A 22,842-nucleotide genomic window follows, 5' to 3' on the forward strand; every position below is an offset into this window, starting at 1 on the left:
CAAATTCTGTTTTTCTCCTTTCGCTCCCAGCCAGGAGAGATGATTCACAATCTTTCTGTCGTATCCGGACCCTCGGTGGTTCTCCGTGGACAGGAGGAAGGAGTCGTTGAACCTTCCCCTCCAGGAGCATGAAGGGCAGTCGGTGCTCAGAACCACAAGCCAACACACTCGGATCACGCTGGGGCCCCGCAAACACAGCCAAGCGCCCCTTGGAGCCTCTCTGTTGGTTGAAACCGAAGGTCTGTGGGATTCCACACCCCGCAAGAGAAGCCACGCCGAGGGGCCCCGGCCCTAACCCAGGGCTCTCGAGGAAAAGCCTGGAGGAGGGACAGAGCCGACTCAAACCTACGATCCCCATTAGGGGTGAGGGAGACAAGGTGCCAGCGTTATATTCATCTCCCCGCCTGTGTCGGGAGAGCCGTTGGCCCGAACCCGACGGCAGACCGATCGTGTGGCTCCCAGACGGGTAGTAACAAAAGAAGAAACAGGAGCTTCGGACCGAGCGGGCGTGTGGCGGGAGGGGCAGGCCGGCGTCCGAGAGCACCTCTGGTTGGGCCGCGGGCGGTGCGGAGCCGCAGCCGAGGTAGGTGGGAGGAGCAGGGGAGGCGGGCCGGGGGGGGGGGGGGGGGGGGGGGGGGGGGGGGGGGGGACCCGGCGGCGTCCAGGCCAGGGCCGCCCAGCCTGCTTCGGAAGCCTGTTCCCGCCGCGCCGCCTCGGTCGCTGTGTCCCTCGGAGTCCTTTGGGGGGATGTTGGGGACCGCGGGGTCTCACTCCGGGCGCCGCCACTCCCAACTCTTCTCGGCGACGTCGTGTCCGCACGCGGTCACCTAGCAAAGGCGCATCTAGGGGGACGGCGCGGGGCGACTTGTGGACCTGGCGGGATCCCGGGGCGCGACCGCTGTCTCGCACACTATAAGGTCTTTGTTGTGGGGCACCTTTTATAGAGAAAGTATGGAGGGAACGGCCTTAGGGGACAATTCCTGAGAACTATGTGCGTCCCCTTCCCCCAAAAAACGAGAAACAAGCCCCAGTCGGGAAATAGCCACAACTTAATGCAGAGAGTACTTGTATTTCTTAAAAAGAAGCAGCTTGCAGCTCCCTGGTGGTCTAGTGGCTAGGATTCGGCGCTTTCACCGCCGCGGCCCGGGTTCGATTCCCGGTCAGGGAAGGACTTTTTGCGATGGTTCCGGGAGAGTCATCCTCACGAGTGTGGGGTGATGCCGGGGAGGTCAGGCCTCAGGCCTCGGGTCCAGGCTGCCTCCCCGCCTGGGATGAGTCCAAGAGAGAGCACCTACCTCTTCTCATTCCACTCACCGCAGAAAACTAACGTCTCACCTTTAGAATTTCCTTCCCGGGACTTCCAGTCGCTCCTTTAAAAAATCCAGCCAACAAAAAACTTTACAAGAATGGTCACATCACAAGAATCCCTCACCTACATTTCCCCACATTTGCCTTCTCATTCTCTCTCCAGATGTACAGACTGGACTCCATTTGAAAGCACCTTGCGGACACCTCCCGAGGAGTATTTGGTCCGTGGTTGCTCCTCTGCTTGGGCGATGTGCCTCAAAACCAGCCTCTGCGGGACCTTTCCTCCAAGGCCAGGAGTTCGTGGGCTCTCCTGCATAGGGCGGGCCAGGCGGGCCAGTGCCGCAGGACCATGACCAGGTTGCCAGGCCGCCCTGCAGACTCGTTCTGGTGGTTTGGGTGGCGGTGGGTCTAGGGCCAGCCTGAGTTCAGGAACCCCCCACCCCCACCCCGGGAGAGCCCCTTCAGGGAAGCACAGCAGCGGCTCCCTTGGCTGTTGTGCTCCAGGCTCTCTGTGCCCTGAGGGACCCTCAAGGGTCCTGGCCCCGAGAGGGGTGAAGATCCTTTCCCCTGGTGGGAGGATGAGGGCAAAGGGGCCAGTTTTCAAGAGCTGTGAGGAGTGTCTGCCTTGGCGCTGGCCGCTGGGCGGCTGCCTGTGGTCATGGTGCTTGGTCTTCCCTTGTCCTGGCCTTGAGCTGGTCGCGGCTCCAGTGTGAGTGCAAGCAGACAGAGGGCAGCTGATTTGTGGTGTGTGTTCAATTGTGCCTCTTCCCCAAGTGGGGTAGTGACTGGGCTTCTATTCCCAGAATCCCAGACGAGTTTAAGAGTACTATTAGTAATTTTCCCTTACATTCCGTAGAGACGCTTGGGAAAAAGGATACATGATCTTTCACAAGAGCAGTGACTGTCTGCTTCCGTCTGGTATACTGTCCTGTAAGAAGAACCAACCAAGGGAACACAATTCATTGACTTAAGGATGTTTCTATCTGTTGTGCTTTCCTTAATCCTGAGTCATATTTCTCATTTGATGACCTGTAGGACAGCATAATTGCATGCATACATATGTGCGTAGAAACATACTCACCTACATATATACATACATACAGGGTAATAAAACAGATGGTACAGGTATTGGAAAGCTAGAAATACAACTGCCCCCTTATAAAACATCATTATCTACATCAAAACAAATACTATAAAGTCAAAAGACGGTAGAGCCAACATGGCAGTCAATGTTTCCCAGACCTTGGCCCTGCATTTGGTGGTAACCCTGTGATAGGAGTAGTTAACACTTGCTCTCATGGCTGGTCTTCTGTCCTATCCAGGCATGTGATTGAGGACTGACTTAAGTGGAATGTTTACCATTTTAAAACCGCCAAATGCCCTGAGACCTTCAGCTTTGGCTGTGTAGCCGTTTAAAACAGGCCCGATGAAAGTGTTAGACTTAAAATTTGGTCAAGTAGGGGCGCCTGGGTGGCTCAGTCAGTTAAGTGCCAGACTTCGGCTCAGGTCATGATCTCACGGTTCGTGAGTTCGAGGCCTGCATCTGGCTCTGTGCTGACCGCTCAGAGCCTGGAGCCCTCTTTAGATTCTGTGTCTCCCTCTCTCTGTTCTCCTGTTCACAGTCTGTCTTCCCCTCTGTCTCTGCACCCTACCCTCACCCCATGCTCATCTCTCAAAAATAAACATTTAAAAAGTAAAGTCAAGTTAGGCCATGACCATTGTAGAGCACATGGGCCTAATTTTTATCCCTGGCTCAGCTCTCTGAGCTCAATTCTTCTGACTTGCTAACTAGGCACGTGGCTTACCTTGGTGAACCCATTTGTGTTATCAGCGTCCATCTTTTCCATGTGCTCCCATGCCATCTAGTTAATATGAGTTCATTCTTAGTTTGCAAAAGATCAAGACAAAACTCACTCTTCTATATACTAAAATATATTATTTCCACCATTTTGAAAATTTGGCAATTGCTGTTCTCCAGGCTTGAGGCAACTCTGTGATCTCCATGACTGTGAGAAGGTGGCATCCTTCTCTTGGAGTCCCCCTGGGTCTGGCACACGGTGTCCATTAACACATTCAAATTTTATCCTCCCACCTTTTCACCCCTGATGGTTTTCCTGTTCTAAGCACGTGATGGGGGGCAAGGGGTCCCACAGCCACACTCTCAAGAGCTCTAGCCTTCCCCTAGCCTTTCCAGTGTAGTCATCTGGAACAGAAATCGCCAAGAGAGGTCCCCGCAGAGGCAGCGGGGAAAGAGGCGTGGAAGCGCCCACACCACCCTGCCCTGCTCCACCTGCACCACCCACACCACCTGCCGCGGTCCCCAACGGCCCCCTGCTCCAAGCTGCAGCGGCCAAGGTGGCCGCCTGTCCCGTGTGGAAGTGGGGCAGGAGCCGCAGCCGCCACCAAACAGGGAGCTGTACTGTATGCTGTCTGTGTTGGGTATGCAGGCACCCTCCAGCCCGAGAGACGACTTTCCCCTGCTGACAACCAAACGTGTCTTCTGGAAGGGTGTTTTGGAGGAGCCGCCGTGGTTTATCAAGGGCTCTACAAACGCTTGGGAACCGTCATCCAAGGAAGTGAAAATCTGGGATGCCAGGGGGTCCCCAGACCTCTTGGACAGCCTGGCATTCTCCAACAGAGAAGGGGATTTGGGCCCAGTATATCGATTCCAGTAGCGAAGACAGAGATAAGGATTCAGATTATTCTGGTCAAGGAGGAGACCCAACTGTGAAAGGTGAGTGACATGATCAAAACCAACCCTGGTGACTACAAATCATCCTGTGTGGGTGGAACCCGAAAGATCTTCCTTTCATGCCCTCCCCTAACCCACCCTGCCCTGCCCTTGGCCAGTTCCACCTGGTGAATGCTGAGCTGTCCTACCAACTTTACTGGAGCTCAGGAGACCTGGGCCTGGGGGTGGGGGTGCCCTTCGGCATCACCAGCTACGCCCTGCTCCCTGACGGGATGGCACCCATCGCAGGCCTGAGGCCCCGTGACTTCCTCCACACTTTGGGACATGCACACCCTTACCTGAATCATGTCGGGCTGCTGAAAATGCAGCTTCAGTGAGAACCAAGGCCTTTCTTGAAGTTCAAGATCCTTCGAAAAGTTGAGACCATTGATGACTTCAAGGTTGAAGATGTTCAGGTTGAGGGGTACCGCCCTCACCTTACTATAAAAATGGAAACGGCTAAAGTGCTTTTATTTTGTTGCTTTTATGTTTTTAAATGTTTGTTTTTGAGAGAGAGAACATGAGCAGGGGAGGGACGGGGTGGGGGGGAGGGAGAATAAAGGATCCGAAGTGATGTGGGGCTTGAACTCACAAACTGTGAGATCATGACCTGAGTTGAAGATGGACACTCAGTGGACTGAGCAACTCACGTGCCCCTACAGTGCTTTTCAAGGAGGTGTTTGAAGGATATTCAGTCTTTAGGGGTTGGACTGAATGCCCAGGTGAAAGCTTGTTTGCCCCAAAGAAGGAAGGAACAAAGTCTACTGGTGATCAGTGGTTGTTAACTTTTAAGGATGTTGCCATTAGCAAACTTAACCTTGCCAGTTCTCTCAGTAACAAAAGCCCTTGAGTTTGGTTAACTCACCAAAGATGAATGAAAATGCTGCCTGGGTGGCTCAGTCACGATCTCACAGTTTGTGGCTTTGAGCCCTGTGCTGACAGCTCAGAGCCTGGAGCCTGCTTCGGATTCTGTGTCTCCTCTCTCTCTCTGCCCCTCCCTCACTCATGCTCTCTCTCTCTGTCAAAAATGAATAAACGTTAAAAAAATTTGAAAATGCTGACACTGGGAATAAAGTCAGGAGAGTGAAATTTATATATACTTAAAAATGTATACATGCATTTCAATCCCACATTTTTATGAAGGTCAGTGAATTTCAAGAATTACATATAAGCTATTCCCCCAAATTTGAGCAACCTAAACAATACCCACAGACATAATCGTGGACAGCTGTAGTCGTAAACATTTAAAGTTATATTTGCTTTACCTATTGCCATAACAAAGAAGTGTTCTGCCAAAAAATAATAGCGAAATCTCATTTTTTCTTTAATGTTTTCTATGAATTTCTGGCCATTATGGGTTTTATTCTTTCCTCACACATTTTACCCTTTATAGGAATTCAATAAATTATGTAAACAATAATTTCTAAATAAGAATTTATTAATTTGATCTATTCATTTAAAGGTAATGTCGATGCTTCCACGTTCACGCCCAAGAATGCTGCTGGATGGGACTGGAAAAGCGCTGGAGAACATTCTTCTAGACCCTCCCGATGTCATGTCACAAGGCTTCCTGAGCAGAGCAGGGACTCTGAGCGTGTGAACAGGGGTTGCCGGGGACACCCCTGGAGCTGACGGGGCAGTGCCTACGGAGGGGGACACAGAGCTGCAATGACCTCGGGAGGGACTTAGGGACTCTTCCCTGACTGCGCCAAACAGAAGCGGACCTCCCTTCTCTTCCTTGTTCACCCCCACCCTGGAAGTGGAAAGGGAGGGAGTGAGACCCCAAGCTGCTATCCGTTTCGCAGCCAGTGACTTCTCTGCATAGAGCAACGAACTAATACATGAAATTTCCTAGAGCTGTTGACTCCTAGAGCTTAGAGTCAAGGGATGCGTAGATGGGCCCTTATAAGCAGCAGCCTTACCCAAACTGCAAATAACTCACTTTTTCTTTTTTTTTTTTTTAATTTTTAAATGTTTTATTTCTAGGAGAGAGAGAGAGAGACAGCATGAGCAGGGGAGGGTCAGAGAGAGAGGGAGTCACAGACTCTGAAACAGGCTCCAGGCTCTGAGCTGGCAGTCAACACAGAGCCCGACGCGGGGCTCGAACCCACGAACTGTGAGATCATGACCTAAGCGAAAGTCGGACGCTTAACCGACTAAGCCACCCATGCGCCCCAAATAACTCACTTTTTAAGCCGGCGCGAGGCCGGGCGGTATCGGTACTCTCCAGCCTCTGCGCTTTGCTGCTGCGGTTGCGCGCTGCTGTGGAAAGGAGGAACATGAAAGTGGCCGGGTTTGGGGGTTGCCCTCTGGAAGCCTGACCGCTCCGATCTGCTTTCCCAAAGGCCCTTTTCTAGTTGCGGAGCTGAGTCACAGACTCGGTTCTCCCCATGGAGGCCAGCGCTGGGGCTGTCATTCCCTACTGTCACGGGGCGTAAAAGAAACAAAAACAAGCCATACATCTGGGAAACAGATGCTCTCAGAGATGTCCTTTCCCGCAAGCGCCCAAGTTTCGGCCTCAGCCACGCCGAAAGCGCGGGGCCCGCCCGCACCGGGATAAGGACGAGGGTCGTGGTGCGGCGGGGTCACTCCCCGACGGGCCACACCCTCACCGGCAGTGACGGCGGTGGTGGGACGCTCTCTCCCACCGGTTGGCTGCCGCAGTGATGCCGCAGGGGCCGCTCTTCTGAGCGTGGCAAGGGAGGAGGGATGTGGCAGTGCCGGTCTCCGAGTGGGCGCATCACGTGGAAACCGCGGGAACGTGGGCCATTCGCACGTGGGCAGCGGCAGGTGCCGCGGGGGCGTGTGAGAGTGGCGGAGGTGGGATGCGGTCCTCCGGGCGGAAGGGGGCGTCACGGAACGTATTGGGTCTACCACGTGTCCGTCAGGCCAGAAGCCGGGGGTGACACCAGGTGGCCCAGGGAGTGCCAGGGCTGGGCGTGAGACACAGCCCTGCCTCAGGCAAGACACTCGGCGTTTATAAAGTGGGAAGGATAGCGCCCACCCTGCTTCCCTCCAGGGCGGACTGTGAGGAAGACTAGGGGACTGCACACCCAAATGCCCTTTTGAGACCCTAGAGGCGAACGGAACCAGTCTGGGCCTCTCCTACTTCTCCCTTGGTCAGCGCTGCTGAGCAGGTACTCCAGCCTCTCCTAGAGCCAGTCGTTGAGGCAGATGGAATCTTCCAGGCGCTGACGCAGGCTCTGGATCTCGGATCTCGGCAAGATTCCTTTCCAGTAGGAAAGCTCCAGTAGTGTCCCACACGGTAGAGGGAAGTGGTGAGGAAGGCCACCAGTCACGGGCAGCTGTGGAGCCTGCCCGGGACCTCTCTGCCACACCCCTGCCCGTCCCTGGGGCTCCTGTCAACTTCCTTCTCCCACTGGGCGCCAGGGAGCACCAGGCAGCTTTGTTTAAAGGGCTCCTGGGCTTTCAAACACAAGATGGCCGCCTGTAAAGACACGGCACAGGACCTCCTCCCCGATGGAAGGCGAGGACATCTGATGGTGATGGACACTGGGCTGGAAAACAAGGGCTATAGGCCTCTAGGTAGGACTGGCCAGTCGGTCTACCTCCTTGGGTGACAACCCAGAGGGCCTCCCTCTCTGCCTCATACCTATCCTACTTCATGATCCATGACTGAAAGCCTTTACTATCACCCACTAAATGGAAAGGTTAGTGCAGGGGCACCTGGGTGGCTCAGCTGGTTGTGTCCGACTTCAGCTCAGGTCATGATCACTCAGTTGTGAGTTCAAGCCCCACCTCGGGCTCTGTGCTGACGGCTTGGAGCCTGGGGCCTGCTTTGGATTCGGTGTCTCCCTTCCTCTCTGCCCCTCCCCCACTCACACTCTGTCTCTGTCTGTCTCTTTCTTTCTCAAAAATAAACAAACATTAAAAAAAAAAAAAAAAGGCTAGGGCAAATGCATATGAAATTAAATCAGGCAGTGAATAATAAGGGACACTGAGTATTTTCCTTTAACCACTTTTGGTGAAGAGTGACAAAGAAGGGCCTGGGGAGGCGTCAGGACCTGAAGGAGGAACAGGAGAGAAGGACACCTCTGAAGAAGTCACAGGATGCACAGCAGGAAGGGGAAAGAGACCTATAATGGGCTTCATCCACCAGGACATCTTGCTCAGGGCCAGGTTTTTCTCTGAGAATTTCAAATGTCTTATTGTCACACTATCCAGGTCCCAGAAACTGAGCTCCTTTGAGCCATTCTTCTGCATGACTGCAGCCCTGGTACTGGGCACCAGGCTGCTTGGCTCTAAAGTCCTAGCAAAATGTGAGAGGCAAGACTGACTTAATCATCGCATGCGAAGTGTGTGTGTGTGTGTGTGTGTGTGTGTAGAAACAGGCTCCCATCCTGCAATAAATAGCTCTTGGCTAAAGGAAGATCTTCCCCAGGGTAGCTGGAGCTGGGGATCCTAAGAACACTCTGCTTTTTTTTTTTTTTTAACATTTTATTTATTTTTGAGAGAGAGAGAGAGACAGCACAAGCGGGGGAGTGTCAGAGAGAGAGGGAGACACAGAATCTGAAGCAGGCTCCAGGCTCTGAGCTGTCAACACAGACCCCGACACAGGGCTCGAACCCACAAACCATGAGATCATGACCTGAACCGAAGTCAGATGCTTAACCGACTGAGCCACCCAGGCGCCCCTAGAAAAGTCTAAATCTAGGCCTCAGAGGACTGTCACGCAGGGAGAAGGGAGCACGTGAATAGGAGGCGATGCGTCCTCTCTCTAAAGTCCCTCAGAACGCCCCTGGCTTACTGTGTTGTCTGCTCCGCAGGAATCCCTAGGTCAGGGGCACGGAAGGAGCACTGAGAAAGAACAAGCACTGGGCTGGAGTCTCATTCTCTGGCTGAGCCACGGGGTACTGTCCCTTCATCTCACCCACTTCTGTGAGCCGGGGCCTGGAAAGCCCGCGCTCACTCCCATCCGTGGGCTCCGTGTCCCCAGCTGCTCCTCAGTGTTTACCAGAGAGCGTGGAGTTGTAACGGTACAATGAGGGGAAGAAGGAGAGGCGCCCAGACGCAGTCATGTTCTGAGGCCTCATCTCATCCTATGGGCTGCTGCCGAGGGCTGGTGTCCTGCTCAGCTGGCCTGGCGCCACTCAGAGGACAGCCGGGCGGGGTGGACCCAGCATCTGAAGGGTTGCTGAGCAGCGAAGCTGAATCAGCGGGAGAGGCTGGGCTGACATCTGTCCAGAAACGAACGAGAGGGAGAAACCAATAGGGAGTCAGAAGTACAGTGTTTTGCAAATGAGTATACTGGGGTGAGTAGTGTCCGCCAAAGTCATGTCCACACCTGGCATGGCAGAATGTAACCTTATCTGCAAATGGGGTCGCTGCAGATCAAATGATTTAGGATGAGATGACACTGGATTGGCATGGACCTACATTCAATATGACTGATGTCCTTATTAGAACAGGAGAGGAGACACAGACAGACACACGGGGGAGAAAACCACAGGACAAGGGAATCAGGAGGTAGGCACCAGAGAGATGCTTCTACAAGCCATGGGAAACTGCCAGCAGCCACCAGAAACTAGGAAGGAGCGAAGAACATGGCCCTTCTGACACCTTGATTTCACTTCTAGCCTTCAGAACTTGTGCAGAAGAAATGTCTTTTTTAAAACGCACAGTTTGTGATACTTTGTTGCAGCAGCCTTAGAAAATACTAGAGTAATCCATGGAATAAGACTAGAGCAGACTTCAGACACCCCAAGCACAGGCAGTAATTTCTCTGACATCAGCCATCGCAACATTTTTCATGATAAGGAAGGAAAACAAAAGCCAAATTAAACTATCGGGACTACAGCAAAATGTAAAGCTTTTGTGCGGTGAAGGAAATCAACAAAAAAGACAGCATACTGAATGACAATGTTTTCCAAATGATGTACCCAATAAGGGGTTAATACTCAAAATATATTTTTAAAAAACTCGTATATTGGGGCACCTGGGTGGCTCAGTCAGTTAAGTGTCCGACTTCGGCTCAGGTCATGGTCACACAGTTCATGAGTTTGAGCCCTGCGTCAGGCTCTGTGCTGACAGCTAGCTCAGAGCCTGGAGGCTGCTTCGGATTCTGTATTTCCCTCTGTCTCTGACTCTCCCCTGCTCATGCTGTCTCTCTATCTCTCAGAAATAAATAAAACATTTAAAAAATCCTCATATAACTCAACACCAAGAAAATCCAAATAATCCAATAAAAAATGGGCAGAGGACACGAATAGAGATTTTTCCAAAGACAACATCGTTCACCATCAGAGGAATGTAAGTCAGAACCATGAGATATCACCTCACATTCGTCGGAATGGTTAAAATAAAAAGCACAAGAAGTAAGTGTTGGCGAGTGAGGATGTGGAGAAAAAGGAACCCTCGTGCACTGTTGATGGGAATGCAAACTGGTGCAGCCACTGTGGAAAACACGATGGAGGGTCCTCAAAAACTTAAAAGCAGAACTACCAATATGATCCATTTGAAAAGATACATGCGCCCTATATTTACTACTGCATTATTTACAGTAGCCAGATTATGGGAGCAGCCCCAGTGTCCCCCCACAGAAGAATGGATAGAGAAGATGTGGTATTTAAATTTTTGTTTTAACGTTTATTTACTTTTGAGAGACAGAGAGAGAAAGCATGAGCAGGGGAGGGGCAGAGAGGGAGACCCAGAATCCGAAGCAGGCTCCAGGCTCTGAGCTGTCAGCACAGAACCCGACGTGGGGTTGGAACCCACGAACTGTGAGACCCTGACCTAAGCTGAGGTTGAACGCCAACTGAGCCACCCAGGCGCCCTGAAGATGTGGTATTTATATACAACGGAGTATTACTCAGCCATTTGTTGTAAAGTCTTGCCTTTGGCAACAACCTGAATGGAGCTACAGGATATCATGCTAAGTGAAATAGGTCAGGCAGAGAAAGACAAATACTATATGATTTCGCCCATATGTGGAATTTAAGAGACAAATGAACAAAAAACCCCACACTCTTAAACACTCTGGTGGTTGCCAGAGAGGAGGTGGGTGAAGAATGGTGGCATAGATGACAGTAAGAGGACACGGCCATGACTGGCAGTGAGAAATGGATAGGATTTTTTTTTAATGTTTATTTTTGAGAGAGAGAGAGCCAGCAAGCACAAGCAGGGGTGGGGCAGAGAGAGGGAGACATAGAATCTGAAGCAGGCTCCAAAGAGCCTGATGCAGGCCTCGAACTCATGAGCTGTGAGATCATAACCTGAGCCAAAGTCGGACGCTTAACCAACTGAGCCACCCAGGCGCCCCAGGATCTTTGAATCTCTCTATCTTACGTCTGAAACTCAGATAACGCTGTGTGCTCACTATACTTGAATTTTAAAAAAGGGAAAACAAAGAAGTGGTGGTTAGATGTACTAACTGAGGGTCACGGTATATGCACAGGTAAAGTGCAGCGGCCCCTCACCTGCCTCCCTCCAGGGGTCCCAGTGCTGGAATGATCCCAGGGAGGTGCCGCTGAAACGCCTCCTCCAAAAGCAGAAATCACTCACTGCCCATTGTACAAATAAATCCCAAGATGAAGGAGGTGATGCGTTGTGGTAGTGTGCAAACACGTAATGTGTGTATGCTCTTGCCGGCAACAGCACCCGGTCCTGCCTGAGACTGTTCTAGATCGGGGGTTGTTGGAGGAGGAAGAGAAACGGAAAATGGCCTCCGCTTATGGCCAGTGCACAGAGAACTTAGGGTGACGCTCTGGTGGCCCCCACTCCTCCTGCCTCCTCCTCTGGACGGCTGCTGAGGCTGAGGGGCTCTCTGCAGAAGGCACGTGGTGATTTGGATCTCCCCCAGGATGGCTCACAAGACTGTACAGATAAGTCTTAGATACAGCTTGCATTGTCTGGCAAGTTTCTTGTCTGAGTAGTGGGGGTGAAGTCCTTGTTTTCCGTCAACCAAGTCAAGTTGAGTTAAGTCAACATCCAGGAGGCCTTCTCCTTCTAGTACGTGTGGCTCACACAGTACCGGCTATGATTAGCATCACTGTGAAAACCAGCGTAAGGCAAACTGCTAGTGCGTCTTTAGCCCGACGACTTAGGAACTCTGTCAAAAGGTGAGTCCCAACCCCCTTCTTTTTGTTTAATGTCAACTCAATTTATTCTTTTTGCTTCTGCTTTTCCCACCCCCTTCCAAACCTCCTTCATCCCCTCCCTAGAAAACCAGCTTACTGTCAGCCATGGCCACAGCGGGTCCCAGTGACCAGCACTTTCATGTCCCAGTCTCCCCTGGTCACATACCCTCCGCTGTAGTCAGAAAGCAACAGGGAACAGCGTCTTGTGAGAAGGGTCTCACCTCGCGGGGAAGTCACCCCACCAGTCACCCTGCTTGTTAACTACTCTATAAAGTTTGGTCCAAAAACCAGAGGAGGAGCAGTGATGAGCCGCCGCCCCTCTGAGAGGCTAATGACTTCAGATGGAACACAGAAGTTTCAGTCTCCCTCAGAGAAGATGAAGGTGGCAGCAAATAAGGCTGATGCCACCCCAGAGGCCACATCTCAAGTGTGACCTTCCCTACCAGTCGTGGCAGGACTGCCGGAGGGGGGAAGGTGTGTTCGCCCTTCTGCTGTCTCCCGGGGAAGCCCTGAGGTGGAGTCAAGTGACTCTGGGCAACGGAGTTCAAGGATGTAGGTAAAACCCCCCGGGGCCCTTGCAAGATGTCACGTACAGACCAAGGGCAGCCCGTTCACTTATAAACTCGTGGATGAAAGGGCAGTGTCCGCAGGGACTTGTCTCATCTGCAGAGGCTAGGCCATGGTCAGAAAGAGTGGAGTGGGGGAAACACTCGCTCCAGAAAGCCAGGGAAAGGCGTGTGCGAGGGGGTGAGCCCCTCCCTGCTCGGTCCCTGGCTGCTCAGGCGCCGCGCGGTGGATGGGCTGAGCCGTTGTGTCGGGTGCGCTCACGGTGAATGTCATCCCAGGCTGGCCACTCTTCAGTAAGTGCCCTGACCTCACCGAGCCTCCGTGTCCTCAGCCGTGTTGTAAAACTGGGACACCACCACCTACGTGAGGGGATGTTTATGCTGACTAAATGAGGCGAGATGCATAGTTAGAAAGGTGAGCATACTAGATGTTCAATAAACATGAATTTCCTCTTTCCTTTGTTGCCATAATCCTGGGGAAGACATTATGCTGCTCTGATCCTCAGGGTAAAATGAGAAACAGGAATAGTATCAGGTCAAGTCCCATTAATGGCTCACTCATTGCTTAAAACAGTCAATTCAAGGGCACCTGGGTGGCTCTGTTGGTTAAGCGTCCAACTTTGGCTCAGGTCATGATCTTCTTGGCTCGTGGGTTCGAGCCCCACATCGGGCTCTGTGCTGACAGCTGGGAGCCTGGAGCCTGCTTCCGATTCTGTGTCTCCCTCTCTCTCTGTCCCTTCCCTGCTCGTGCTCTTTTTCCTCTCAAAAATAAAATAAACATTAAAAAGAATTTTTTTAACAGTCAATTCATGAAAAAAAAATCAGACTCAAGTTGGTTTCTTGGTGTTGTTTACACCAGGATTTGACTGATTCAGTTCCCTAAAAATAGAAATACTTTTCTCTGGAGGGAAATTAAAGAGGAAGCTGAGCAGGAGAAAATGAAGGTTTGATTTTGAATGTACCCTCTTCCTCCTCCCTCCTCCCCACCTCCCGCCCCCCAGGGTACCCAAGGGTCCTCCTTGGGGAATTCTGGGGAGGGTGAGCTGGCGATGGGGTCGGTCTGAACCCGACACATGTCCCAGTTACTGAGGGTTCAGAGGACATTACTGCCAAACTATTAGAATGACGGATGGGATCTATAAATCCACAAATGATAAAGAAGATTTAGTAATAAACAGAAAATAGGAACCGGGGCTGTTTACCCCAAGGATTCCCAGATTAGTGACCCACTGTCAGTGATGTGCACGCCCTCGGCCTGAAGCGCCCTATGGCGGGACTGCAGTGAGGGGGGGCTGTCTGCCCCTTTCCCTCCCCAGCTCACGCCCCCTCCCCTCAAGTCCAGTACCATGCACGGGTCAGAGGGGGGCTAGTGGCCAACGACGTGTGGAGCCAGGAATGGAGAAGAGCTGCCCGACACCCTTGGGGCCCGTGCTTGGCACCGAGTCCCGGACGGGGGCCGCCACTGGGCACCGCACCACGGGTCTGCGGGGCAGGGCTGCAAAGAGCAAAGACAGCTCCTCTTGATGTAGACAGAGGAGCAGGCACGCAGCAGCGCGATACTCGCTGGCCGCAGCGGCTACAGGGGGCATTTGCCGCTCTTCACGACGCAGGGGGCTGCTGGCGGGCTGATGGGCAGCAGGGGCATGGCTGCTGGCCTGGGTCTGGGGCGCCGGCTGGGCCCCCCACTTGGTGTTTAGAACTTGGGTTGGTTTACTCTTTGCATGCCTCTCCCTTAAGATACTGGTGGGTAAGACAGAGGAAACAATGAAGGTCACCTGCATGACACAGCCATAGTGACCTGGCAGCCCACAGGAGAAGCCCCAGGTCGAGGAGACTATTCCTTCAGAGGAGAAGGCAAACCATTTCTGTTTGGGGGTGGGGAGCGGGGCACAGGGGAGCAGGTGCCCAGTGCCTGGGCCACAAACATCCTGAGGAAGAGGGAGGACCCATCTGGCTCCTTAAGTAATACCCATGCTTCCTCGTGGGATAGCCAGAGGCTCGTGCTCTGCAAGCATGATGCGCTCAGTATTTGCAGCGGCTCATTTAAAACTGCCTCCCCAGGAATGCGGCCTCCCGGATGCCTTGCAGTTTCTAGACCTCCTTCCCTAAGTATTGCCATCGAGTGTCAATCTTTTTTTTTTTTTTTTTTTTTTTTGCAGGAAAAATGTGTAGCTATTTATCATGTGCCAGTACGTCCTGGGCTGCCCTTGAAGAAACCAGATGTAATCTCACTCTGGTCTTTAAAGATCTGAGAGAAACCAGAGGTGATGGGGGGAGGGGTACAGGAAACTCCTAAGCCTGGGGGGTTAGGTTAGAGCAGCTCTGTAAGTCGGACGCTTAACCGAATGAGACACCCAGGCGCCCCCGTATGCGAATTTTTTTAAGCCTCTAGTGATTCTTACTGTTCCTCTTTGGGAACTGTCCAAATTTTGCCCCCTAGATCCTTTCAATAGTGACCAAAAACTAAGTATAATGTTCTAAGTATGACTAATAAGTTTAGCATAATGATGTCTTACTTTCTTAGCCCGTAAAAATTAATATATCTCAGTGCAGTGTGAAATTTCTTTCACTTGCAGTAGGAGAACATGTAGGAGTTTCATTTAACAGGAAGTAATTTAAAAATATTTTTTAAAAATGTTTATTTTTGAGAGAGGGAGACAGAGACAGTGTGAGCAGGGGAGAGACACAGAGAGGGAGACACAGAATCTGAAGGAGGCTCTGGCACGGAGCCAGACGTGAGGCTCAAACTCATGAACTGTGAGATCATGACCCAAGCCAAAGTTGGACAGTTAACCAACTGAGCCACCCAGGCGCACCTAACAGGGAGTTATTTTAAACGTCCAAACTCCCAACTTCACCTAACTTTCAGATGATTGTTTTTGCATTGTTTAAAAAAAAATCTCGGGGCGCCTGGGTGGCTTAGTCGGTTAAGCATCCGACTTTTGCTTGGGTCATGATCTCACGGTTCGTGGGTTCGAGCCCCGCGTCGGGCTCTGTGCTGACTGCCAGCTCAGAGCATGGAGCCTATTTCAGAGTCTGTGTCTCCCTCTCTCTCTGACCCTCCCCTGCTCACGCTGTCTCTCTCTCTCTCCTAGAAATAAAAAAAAAAAACTCTATAAACATCATACCCTGCTAATGTCTGTCTTGCATTTCATTTTGGCTCTATAAGTTACTTTCCACTTCGTCAAAGTCCTCAAAATACTTTATCTCCTTGAATATGGATATTTGATGTGGTGCTGATTTATAAATCTAATACATTTATTTATTCTTTCACTCAGTCTTTGACAGCTGCCTGGGATGTCAAAAGGCCACCAAAAATGCTCTGTGGCAGAGCCCAGTAACATCCAGCTGATGGAATGGAGGGCAATGGAGGGAGGGATGGCAGAGTGCAAGCAATAGTTTGGTCACAGCAGCTGAGACTGTGAAGAGAATCACAAACATAAAATGAATGGGAGGGGTCACCTGACCTTGTTTTCCACTTCCTAGCCTAGGCCTTCGTTATTCTCCCTTCCTCCCTCCCTCCCTTCCTTTTCTTTTTCTAGGCCTCCATGTCAATGGTGTGCTGGTAAGTGTTTAACAACAAGTACTCCAGGGGATAAAATCCTGATTTATAGCATTAGGCTATGTCTGTGGCGTTAAATACTATCACCATGGCCAATTTTAAGCTACCAATAAGACATCACTGAATATAGAGTTGGGCTATGATATAGTATTTGTATATATATGATATAGTATTTCCACCATATAAATAAATAGATGGACCACCTCATATCTATTAGGATAGTTACTATTAAAAAAACCCAAAATAACAAGTGTTGTTGAGAATGTGGAGAAACTGGAACCCTTGTGTGCTTTGGGGAATGTAAAATGGTGCAGCCCCTCTGGAAAACTGTATGGCAGTTTCTCAAAATTTTCAAAATAAAATTACCATATAACCCAGCAATTCTGCTTCTGGGTCTATACCCACAAGAATTGAAAGGAGATATACCCGTGTTCATAGCAACATTATTTACTGAAGACAAAAGGTGGAAACAACCCAAGTGTCTATCCCAACAGAGGAATGGATAAACAGAATGTGGTCTATGCATGCAATGGAATATCATTCAGTCTTAAAAAAGGAAGGAAATTCTAACACATGTTACAACATGGAGGAACCCTGAAGCCATTGTGCTAAGTGATAGGAGCCAGTCAGGAATGGGTAAATGCCTTATGATTCCACTAACATGGGGACCTAGAATAGTCACATTCATAGTGACAGAAATAAGAATGGTGTTTACTGAGGTGGGCAGGGGGAAGTGGGTGTCATTGTTTCCTGCCCACCTTAGTGGGCAGTTTTGCTAAAAGAGGAAAAAAGTTCTGTGGATGGATAGTGGTGATGGTGGTGTAATAATGTGAACATACTTAATGCCACTGAACTGTACACTTACAAATGATGAAGATGCTTAAAAAAAAAAAAAAAAAAACAACCAAGGTGCCTGGGTGGCTCAGTGGGTTAAGCATCTTACTTTGGCTCAGATCATGATCTCATCATTCACAAATTCGAGGCCCGCGTTGGGCTCTGTGCTGACAGCTCAGAGCCTGGAGCCTGCTTCGGATTCTGTGCTTCCCTCTCTCTGCCCCTCCCCCACTCACACTCTGTCTCTCTAAGATAAATAGACATTACAAAAAGTAATGGAGATGGTAAGTTTAAGATGGTAAATGTTATGTCATGCATATTTACCCACAATTTAAAAATATACTAGACATAAATAACCTCAAGAGCACAGATAATAATAAAATGCTGTGAAATAATTAGGAAGGGATGTGTTCTGGCTATTTATTACTTTGTTTTTGTTATAATTTATTTAATTGTAAGTTAACTACTTTAATCTTTAACAATGACGAATTCCGGTGACTTTGGGAGCTGGCCCTAGCTGGCTGCCCTTGCACTACGGACAGGCTCCCATCAAGGGCCGAGGAGCCTAACACTTGGGTGGGATGCCTCGGGTCACTGTGTCTACGGCCCTGCCGTCAGGCTTGGAGAGGCTGGTAGTGAAACCTATTGGTGTGATCGTGGCCACCTCTACACATCCTTCAAAGGATTTGGCAGAGGATGAAGAAAGGTCTGGAAAAACTAATTTTGAAAGCTGTTATTGCTGCCCAATCCTCCCCCAGCTCCTTATAGACTGTGATGATATTGCTGTATGGTGTGACTTGGACTGTAAACTAGCACAACCACTTTGGAAAGCTTTTTGGGAGTTCATGAAGTTGAACACACACCTGGCTCTATGACCTAGCAATAGTGCTCTTATTTATTTCCCAAGAGAAACGAACGTATACATCCAAAAAGATTCCTACAAGATGATTATTGCAGTGTTATTCATATTTTTTTTGCGAAAGTCGGACGCTTAACCGACTAAGCCACCCAGGCGCCCCATGTTATTCATACTAGGCAAAAACAACCCAACTGTCTATCAACAGGGGAACTTATAAACTGAAAATAAATTTTTTTAGTGTTTTATTCACTTTTTGAGACAGAGATCATGGTCTGACCTTAACTGACTGAATCACCCAGGCACCCTGGAACTGATAACCTTTTATATTCTCTGGATTACTACTCTGCAATACAAATGACCAAAAGACGTATGCTCACAATAACATGGTAAATCCCTCCAAAACAGTATGTTCAGCAGAGGATCCCTCTGCAAAAGGACGTTTCCAGACATGTAAAACATAGCTATTTTAATGTTCCGGTGTGTTACTCATATACGATTTCAGTTCCAAGAAGTCCCAGAAGAGGCAGAGCAGACTAAAGTAAATTGTAGTCATAGGAATAAGAAGAGCAGTAGCTTCTCTGAGGTGTTTTGAGCAGAAGCTTACAGGAGGGAAACTTCCTGAGTTGATGTTCTATGAAGTTTGGTCTAGCACATGGGTACAAGGGTGTATATACATTTGTCGAGGTTCCTGAAACCGTATACCTTATATGTGTGTGTTGTTTGCAAATCATATCACAATAACACACTGTTAGCAAGAAAACAAGGTAATTTATATTTCGTCAATTGTTGGAATTACATAAAAATAATTGTTCCACTTTTAGTTTCATCCCGATACATCTTATTTTACTTTTATGTGTTCCGTAAAATCTAGACGAAAGACTCTAATATAAATGAGAAGTTCTCCGGGGCGCCCGGGTAGCTTAGTCGGTTAAGCGTCCGACTTTTGTTTTGTTTAGGTCATGATCTCGCGGTTCGTGGCTTCGAGCCCCGCGTCGGGCTCTGTGCTGACTGCCAGCTCAGAGCCTGGAGTCTGTTTCAGTCTGTGACTCCCTCTCTCTCTGACCCTCTCCTGCTCACGCTATCTCTCTCTCTCTCTCCTAGAAATAAATAAAACATTAAATAAATAAATAAATAAATAAATAAGAAGTTCTGTGCTTTCTAGATTATGCTAGTGTCTAGAGCAGGCAGTTAAGTTAGGCTCAGACAGGTCACCTAGAGGCCAGCAAAGAGAAAGTCATGGTCAGCGAGGGCTGTCCTGGCGGCAGCATTCTACAGGAAGCCGGATCAACTGTCCATAAAAGATAGGACCCTAATCCCTCTCCTTCCCTCTTTCTCTAGCTCACCTGCTCTCATACCTCATATCTTGAGAGTACATTTTTCACTTTAATGATCATTCCCACTTGTGTTGCTCATCTGTTGTGTTGCGGGTCTGTCCTTAAATTCTTTCTTGAGACAAGACCACGAACCTTCAGCTACACCTTCGGGACTGGCTGGGACAAGGCCCAAGGGCCCCGGGTCTCCCTAGTTCACTGGGCCACACTGGGGCTTTACGAATATTAATTCCACGTACCCTCCTGCCTTTTGGGTTTTTGTCATTCATTACATTTCAAGGTATAGTCAAACGCACAGACATTATTTTTATTTTTGTTTGGGACAGTAATATTTATTTCATTTACTCACATATTTAACATATCCATTGCTCTTCATTCCTTCTCTCATGTCCATGTTTCCCTTGGGATCATTTCTGCCTGAAGAACTAGCTTTTGAATTTCCTTTACAGAAGGTATTCGGGTTATCTGGAAAGGCCTTTATTTCACCTTCACTTTGAAAGAGATTTTGTCAGGGATTAAATGCAGATAGAAAGTTAAAGTATGAATATAACATGAGCTGTTTTCTTCCAGGTGCTCCCTGGACTTTTCTGCCTGCCTTTGATTTTTAGCTGTATAATTATTAGTTGTATAATCATGTGCTGGGATACAGTTCTCCTGTTTTTATTTATTTATTTATTTTTTAAATATTTTTATTTTATTTCTAGGAGAGAGAGAGAGACAGCGTGAGCAGGGGAGGGTCAGAGAGAGAGGGAGACACAGACTCCAAAACAGGCTCCAGGCTCTGAGCTGGCAGTCAGCACAGAGCCAGAAGCAGGGCTCGAACCCACGAACCACGAGATCATGACCAAAGCAAAAGTCGGACGCTAAACCGACTAAGCCACCCAGGCGCCCCCCTTTTTTTTTTTTTTAAATACAGTTCTCCTGTTTTTAATCTTGTTTGGCGTTGACAGAACTTCTTGCACATTTGGCTTGAGAGCTCATCAGTTATTTTTCAATTGGCCATTACATCTTACAAAATAGATTTCAATCCAATTTCTAGCTCCTATAACGTGAAATTTCAAGTACAGACACGTTAGCCCTTTAACAACATGACTTACGCTTTTTAAAAGCTCTCCCCTCTGAAGCTCTCAAGTCCCCTTCCTTTCAGCTCTTTATACTTCAATTAGATGTTCTATACTTATTATTTCTCAATTACTAATTTCTCTTCAACTGGGTCCAAACTGCTGTTAAAACGATGTTACTTTTTTACAAGTTTTATTTATTTATTTTTGAGAAAGAGAGAGAGCAGGTAAAGGGCAGAGAGAGAAGGAGAGAGAGAATCCCAGGCAGGCTCCAGACTCTCAGAGGAGCCTGATGCAGGGCCCGCTCTGGGGCCCAATCCCACGAACTGGGAGATCGTGATCTGAGCCAAAATCAAGAGTTAGACACTTAACCTATTGAGCCACCCAGGTACCCCCACCATATGTTGCTTTTTAAAATTAGTTCCCACAGATTTCTGTTATAGTATTTCCATTTGAGTTTTCAATAGATTTCTCATCTCTGATGTAAGTTTCCATCTTGTCATCTATGTCCTTGAAAGCGTAAAACATATATATTTGAGTGTTCCTATCTGGGAAGTCCAATAGCTCAATCATGTAAATCAGTTTCTCTTGTTTGTCCGCGCCAACCCCCCATCCCCACCCCCTTTAACTCTGTATGCCTGGAAAATGTTATTGGATGACGGACCTGATGTGTGAAGAACTATGGAGGCTTTGGAGAATGCTGCTTTTGGGGAGAGATCATAGAGTGGCAGATCACCTCAATCCATTCCATGATTAAGCTGTTTCACAGTTTGCACTGCTTGCATGACTCAGTCTATATCTGATTTTGCCTACACTCCCAGGTGGCCGATTTCTAGGGTTGCCCTCTGAGCGGCACCTTCTCTTTGGAGGGACCTGAACTTCAATTTATAGCTGTCTCCTTTGCACCATGTACCACTGAAAACTCTTCTTTCAGTGATCCTCTGCTTGCCTTCATAGCTTTTGTCTAGAGCTGAATTTGCAAATGCCTCGAAGATGTGAAAATTATGAACTGGAAACCTCGCTGAGGTGGAGCTGGGATATTCGGTAGGGGGAGCTGTCACACCCTGACACACTGGGGACCCAAAAGGAAAAGACAGACCTTGCAAGTGGCTATTACTTTACTATCCCCGCAAGAGGAAGAAAGGCTCTCCTCCTCCCCCAGCAATAGTCCAGCCAATGAGAAACAGTCAAAAGTCGGCCAATGAAAATTCACTATGGTTTGAACTCCCCGTTTACTCCAACAGATTTGTTTGTAAGACCTACTCAACTTCTCCTTTAACTTTATAAAAACACCCTTCTCCTTTGTTGAGTGGACTTGCCTATGGTTTGGCCATGGTTTGCTTATCTGTTGCAATTCTCTACTATTCTTGAAAAAAAAATACCTCTTTTGCTGGTAAAATAACTGGCTGTTTTATTTTTAAGGTTAACAAGGGCAAAACTTTTCTGATTATCCCGTTCACATCCCGGTGCACTCCAGGAAATTGACTCCTCAAGTCTGAATACCCCGGCAGCCCCCACAAGTCTCTCCAGCCCCTTCTGTTGCTCCCCCCACCCCTGCCCATGGATTATTTAAAGTGCTGCTATTTTTTCTGATTCTTAGTAGCTGCCTTCTCCCCAGCTTCTCAGTCTCTGGGTCCTGCCCAATGCCTGGGGGGAAAAATTAGTTTCATTCCAATGAGCTTCTCTCTCCCTTTCTCTCTCTCTTTCTCTTTCTCTCTCTCTCTCTGAGCTGGCTCTGTGTGTCCTAACTGCATTGGTAGCCTTTCAAAGACTTCAAACAATTCCTTTAAACCAGATCTGATTTACTTTTTTCAGTGTCTGTGTTGGTTTACTATAGATACTCCATCATATCTGAAAGAGGAAATCTGCAAATTCCAAGTAAATTTTCCTACTTTGGTTTCTTAAAAACAACCACCACAAAAAAGAATAGGTTACTGGTACATACTTGGGACTTTTCTTACAATACTGTTGGATAAGTCTGACCGGATATGAAAAGCTCTTGCTAGAAGCACGTGTAAGAGCTTGTCTACTGGGGGCTGCACAATCATCATGCCTGTCCGAGGTCCAAGAATTTGTCAAGTTGGATCCAGTTCCCCGCTGCGCTGCCCCCACTGTCAGTTAAGTCACTACAAAAATGATCAACTAACCAGTTTTCCAAGTGCTGGTCACGAATACGGAGGAGAGGAGGCCAACCAAACCATCTAACACGCATTTATTCAAGGGAATGTTGAAAGTCAGCAGTGGCACAGTGAGAAGTGGAAACGGAAGTGTCAGTGATGATGATACTTAACAGCCTTCTCAGAGCATCACTGTGTGACCAGCACGCAGCTCCCCAGTGCTGTACCGAGTATAACTTCTCTGGTCCACAGAACCACCCTGATGGGTACTAACACCCCTGGTTGCCGGTAAGAACCCCCAGGCATTGAGAGGCAGATCTGACCTTCCGGGGCCAGCTCTGTGTCGGGACAGCCAGCACTCGGGGCCAGTCTGCCTC

At 49.0% G+C, this 22,842-nt stretch overlaps 1 protein-coding gene, 1 non-coding gene and 1 pseudogene across 2 annotated transcripts in view; all 3 read left to right on the forward strand.

Annotated features, from left to right (window-relative positions):
* Positions 1–461: 461 nt before the first annotated feature.
* Positions 462–22,842, forward strand: part of FCGR1A (Fc fragment of IgG receptor Ia) — a 67,345-nt gene continuing 44,964 nt past the window's right edge. The window contains exon 1 of the mRNA XM_039246247.1: positions 462–583. The gene's annotated coding sequence lies outside the window, so the exon portion shown is untranslated. The remainder of the gene's footprint in view (positions 584–22,842) is intronic.
* Positions 1,097–1,168, forward strand: TRNAE-UUC. The gene has a single exon. It is a non-coding gene; the product is annotated as a tRNA-Glu (tRNA).
* Positions 3,740–6,706, forward strand: LOC120241228 (annotated as a pseudogene).

The sequence above is a fragment of the Hyaena hyaena genome, unplaced genomic scaffold (genome assembly GCF_003009895.1).
Source record: "Hyaena hyaena isolate Hyena2069 unplaced genomic scaffold, ASM300989v1 scaffold_284, whole genome shotgun sequence".
NCBI classification, from domain to species: Eukaryota; Metazoa; Chordata; class Mammalia; order Carnivora; family Hyaenidae; genus Hyaena; species Hyaena hyaena.